Source organism: Cryptomeria japonica, chromosome 9 (genome assembly GCF_030272615.1).
Source record: "Cryptomeria japonica chromosome 9, Sugi_1.0, whole genome shotgun sequence".
Classification (NCBI taxonomy): Eukaryota; Viridiplantae; Streptophyta; class Pinopsida; order Cupressales; family Cupressaceae; genus Cryptomeria; species Cryptomeria japonica.
Window position 1 is genome coordinate 510537303 of NC_081413.1, and position 6000 is coordinate 510543302.

A 6000-nucleotide genomic window follows, 5' to 3' on the forward strand; every position below is an offset into this window, starting at 1 on the left:
TTGTAATCCTTATTTAATAGTGCATGAGGAATGTGTTCACTTTTTATGGATAATATAAAATTAGAATGAGTGTTACTAATGATTACAAATAATGTTTAAAGAATAATGTTTTTGATCAAAGGGGGTAAACAGGATTTGTAGGGACCAAAAATCATTTTTACAAAACATTGCCAAATTTAAAATCACAACTAATCGACAACAACCCCAACAACTAACAAAAAGCCTAGAAACAATGAAAAACACACTGTTTAGATATTATTGTTGTGCCTCATATGTACACTAACTTTTTTTTTCTAACAAATTATTTCTTTCTTGCCTTTTTCTTGTTTTACCTTAATTTGTTTTTCAAGTCATCTCTTTAGTCTTTTTTTATTCCAAAACTTCTAGATTGCTAGGGTATTTTTTTCTTTTGAAAGGATTGATAATATTTAGTAAATATACGATATTTTCCTAAAATCTTTGGAAGACTTTCCCTTTGATAATTGTAGAAGTTGATGATTAATCACATGAGCTAAGAATCATCTCGATGAAAAATAGCTATCACATAAAAAGATCAAGCAAAGATTGTATGCTTCATAACAACCAAAGAATTATGTATAATGCAGAAAATAATTGAATATTCAATATTGAAGATGCAATATTAGAGGTAAAATTACAATGAATCAATGAATGAATTTATAGAGAGCAAGAGATGTGGTAATCCTAAAATTAGAAGAACTAAAGCAATGCAAAGTAGGAGCTTAATTAAGCTCAACAACAAACAAAAAAAGCTAACTAGAAGTGCCTCTAAGTGAGCTCAAACTAAAAAAGTATAACACCTAGATAAAATAAAGCACCTAAGTTTAGCTTAAGTGAAAAAGAATTTAAAGGACCTAATTAATAAACAATTAGATAATTATCCTTAAATTTAATTATCCTTAAATTACTTAAACACCCCCCTTAAGATAAAATTAGGGAGAAGCTAAAGAGCTAATGATGAATGCAAAATGCATGCATGAATGATTCTTGGCAATAAAGGCCTAATTAGGTACTCATTTACAAACTAATGCAAATAACTGCAACTCACAACAATGAGGCCTCTCTAAACAGAGAAAAGGAGAAAAATCACATGGGAAAAAAACACTCTCCAAAAGCGAGAGATGCAATAAAAAGGGTATTACATGTGACTAGATGAAGGACTCCAAGTTTTCCCCCAAGTACAAAATCGATCGCATAAATACAATGAATATCCCCCCGTAAGAGAGAGAATGAGGATAAGAATCCCACCAATATAGAATTAGCTCTTGTGCCAATGATGAATGCTTGAAGATAGTACATGATCCACTTCCTAATCCCCTTTAGAAGAAACCAATCCATTGGAGATAGGTGAAGCCACTCCCATAAATTGGAAGATGTAGGAATCCAAGTCCAAACTACATGTACCTTTGGAAACTTCTCAAATGCTACTATGTCCATGAATGATGAGGATGCCACAACCAAATTAGGTACATGCGTAATAAATGTAGGAGGTGAAAAATTAGGACTTTGCAAAATTTGATGACAAACAAGCTCATTGGGGGATAAAGATGAGCTAACAACATTGATGTGGCTATCAACAAAGAGGGATGAATATCCTCAAAATAGTCCTCGAAATTTACAATATGAGACTCCACAAACAAGGATGTTATGTCCGCTAGATACGAATCCCAAATAGTTGTGTCTAGAAGAACAATGTCCTGCTACACTGAATGAATAGGGGCTATGCATGATTCAATGCCAATATGACCAGAAACAACAAAGGATTATTGAGATAGGATCTCAATGTGACGAGTAGGAACATGAAGATAGGCCTCTGATCCATCGGAACATGCAAGATCTCTAATATACTCAAGATCCTCTATAGTATCATTATCATAGAGCATGATATTTGCATGTGCAAGAGGAATAAGACAATCCGCTACATGATCCTTTAGAAATGGAGAGATTTTGTGGGTCTCCAAAGATCTCCCTAAGGTGAGTCCAAAGTGTGCGAGGACACTCAATGTCCGATATAGCACACATAGTGTCATAATCAACACTAGAACAAATTACACCTATAACATGGTCTGTAAGATTACCCCAAGCTTATTTACCTCCTAAAGTTGTTGGTTCGGGTATGAGTCCATACAAATAAGGCAACATATCTGATCACCTGAGATGTGTCAAGATGCCATGTCGCTAAGACTCATAATTGCCCTTAGCCAAACAGACAATTGAAGGATGAATAGAAAAACCCATGATACCTCCTTAAATGAAATTATTAGACCTAAATAATCTCAGCACATGTAAAGAACATCAAATGGAACCCTTTCCAACAAAGAGATCCATCCAAAGTGTCAAAATATCCAAGTAATTAAGTATATAGTGAAAAAATAAAAATATCAATAAAATACACTTGGAGCACAATATGAAAAAAGGACCTGATATATGGATAGAGGACCCTAAGAGATTTCTGACGATATATCGAAGTTGAACAATAGAGTTCGGATGTGCAAAATATGGCCTCAGAAGCATGAAATTGAAGACTAAATTTGGAGGTCTCGTACAAAAAATTGGTTCATAATTTGACAAAAGCACCGCCAGATTATGATCAGTGACAGAATCAGATTTCCAATTATATCTTGTTTTCCCAATTTTGACTCTGTATGATGAAGCTATCAGCAAAATACCAACTACTACTTTTTTAGGTGTTTAGGGCTAAAATAGGAGTTTGCTAAATTTAGAAGGACACCAAATTTAGTGGGTCTGCCAAATTTAGGGAGCTTATGATGATGTCAACACTATACTTATTGATGTAGGCTTGGTACATACTTGTTTGTGCAGATTTGATCCTTTCTTTCAATGAAAAAATAACCCTCCAAATATTACCACTTCACAAATTAACAAAAATATTTATGCATGGGAATTTTTTACCATATCATGGTTTTTTGAAAAAAAAAAATTGATGTAGGTAATGACACATGCAGTGGTATGGTCGTATGGTTTTTTTTACCCCATTAAGCGTGCCAATAAAAACCTACCAAAAAATTTCCAACCTTCGATTTTGACAATTTGACAGGCAATTTAGGGTTTTTTTGGGTCTTTTGAGCATGATGGTGATGCTTGTTTTCTACCAAAGTGCCTAGATTTTTCAGCTACCCATAGATTTTTCTTTAATTTGTGTGCCCTAAGCTAAATTGACCCGATTTTTCAATTGCTAATATTTTGATGAAACAATAGTTGATCTTGGAGTTTTTCAATGTTGTGGACGCAATGGTAACCTCCGTTTGAACCCAACATGCACAAAAAATTCACCTCAGGTTGGATCCCTCACACATGTAGATAGAAACTTGATAGATCTGAAGCTCTGACACTATGTAGAAGTCAATGATCAATCACAGGAGGCAAGAATCATCAGCAAGAAAAATACCTATCACACAAAAAGGATCAAGCAAAGATTGAATGTTTTCCAACAACAAATTTTTTTTGTATAATGCACAAAAGAATTGAAGGTTCAATATTAAAGATGAAATATTAGTGGTACAATTACAATGAATGAATGACTTACTTTATAGAGAGAAAGAGATTCCCTAATCCTAAAATTAGAAGAACTAAAGCAATGCAAAGTAGGAGCTAAATTAAGCTCAATTACAAACTAAAAAAGCTAAATAGAAGTGCCTCTAAGTGAGATCAAACTAAAAAAATCATAATGCCTAGATAAAATAAAGCACCAAAGTTTAACTTAAGTGAAAAATAAAATAAAGGACCTAATTAATAAATAACTAAATAATTGTCCTTAAATTACTCCAACAATATTTTTTAGTTTTATCATTTTTTGTTGAGTTGTATGATTGTTAATGATTTCTATATATTAGTTTTTAATCCCAATATCTTGACCACTATTAAATCTTTTCATTTCTTGTGGCATGAGATAAAGTGTTAGGTTAATGTGTTCTTCAAGTTTGTATAATTTTAAAATACTTTTTCCATTTACAATCCGAGTTGAAAAGTGTAGTAGTTGAATCCTATGTCATCAACAAGTGAAAAATAGAAATGATGAAATTTTCAAACAATGTGATTAATATTTATATCTCATAAATAATCTTAAAAGGGTAATGTTAAAAAATGTGAATCCTTCAAAAAATTAACCTACAGTAAATTAGTGGTTTCTCATAGTGATTAGTAACAAGGAAAAGACCAAAACTTCTAAAATTGTATGATGAATAGTACATATGGAGAGACATAAATGACATACTCAAAATGAAAATAATAAATGTTTTTGAAAATATTCGAATAAATTTTTGTGTTTAGCAATGATTAGTTTTTAAGGCTTTCATGGATGTAGGTAGAAATATTAATCTTCAAGTACAAATATTGAACGTAAAATGCACATCCTTGACTATACAACCTATTAATAATATGATAAATGGTAGTATAGATGCTAAAATAATTCTTATTTTTTATGATTATACTATTAATTTATTAATCAATAGTATTTAACATTATGTATTATTATTAAATTAAAGTATTTACCATCTATTATGCTTTATAATCATTTAGTCAAATATTTCATATAATTTTGACTAAAGTTAGATAACATTATCAAATTAATTAAATGAATTATAATTACAACTTTTTTATCCCTTGATAAATTAATTAAAATTAACTTTCACCTAATATGTATAATTATCAAGGGAGAAAGGAGTCCAGAAGGGGAAAGGGAGAGATGTGGAGAGAAAGGGGAAAGGGATCTAGGAAGAGAGAGAGAGAGAGGTGGGGGGGGGGGGGGGGTTGGCCAAGGGAGGGAGGAGAAAGGAGTCCAAAAGGGGAAAGGTTCCCCTATCCTTTGCTAACCCCTCTCTCTCTCTCTCTCTCTCTCTCTCTCTCTCTCTCTCTCTCTCTCTCTCTCTCTCTCTCTCTCTCTCTCTCTCTCTCTCTCTCGCCCAACCCCTCTCCCTATCCACTTCTCTTCCTCTCTCAGCCCTCTCCCTTTACCCTTCTCTCCCTTTGCCCCCTCTTCCTTGCCCACACTCTATCTCGTTCCCCTTCTCTCCCTCTCCCTTTGTTGATACTTCCATCCCTCCCCTCTCCCCCTCAGTTTAATTACTCTCTCTCTAGATCCCTTGCCCATTCTCTCCCTATCTCTCCCTCTCCCTTTTTTGATACTTCTATCCCTCCCCTATCCCCCTCAGTCTAGTTACTGTCTCTCAAGATCCCTTTCCCATTATCTCCCTATCTCTTCCTCTCCATTTTCCCTTATCTACCTACCAATCTCTCTCTCGCCTATCCTTTTCCAACCCCCTCTTCATTTTCCCTTCTCTCCTTGTCTCCCCTCTCTCCCTTAACCACCATATCTCCCTTTGTTGATACTTCCATCTCTCCCCTCTCCCCTTCCCCCTAATTACCCTCTCTCTCTCTCTCTCTCTCTCTCTCTCTCTCTCTCTCTCTCTCTCTCTCTCTCTCTCTCTCTCTCTCTCTCTCTCTCTCTCTGCCTATCCCTCTCCCTCTCCATTTCCTATACAAGGTATTGGATATCGGATAATATCTAATATCCAATATATTTGTAATATATATTATTGTAGCATCCTAAAATTCCACCCCCTACAATTTTGACCGCATTTTGGGCCCTCACCTTATCGGTCTAATCCCTATGATTGATTGGGAACTGTTTACATATGCCTCTTTTATGCAACCAACCTTCATTTTTCACCTTTCACCTTGCATGACCACCTTGATCCTACCCCAAAATAGGGAAGGACCAGGGCATGGTGCCCTTGGATCCCCTAAAGGGGACCTATCTTGGCCCCTCTCCCTTGGACCTATCTTAAATGTGAGCGGGAAATGAATCTCCTATGTCGGCCTTTGTCAAAAAATTAAGATATTTGACAATAAACAAGAATATAAGGAGATTTTACTCTCTCATTTCCCATCCATCATCATCATAACACAAGATCATGATATCGATCATAAGACAGGGAGACTACATCAAGAATTCTTCATTCC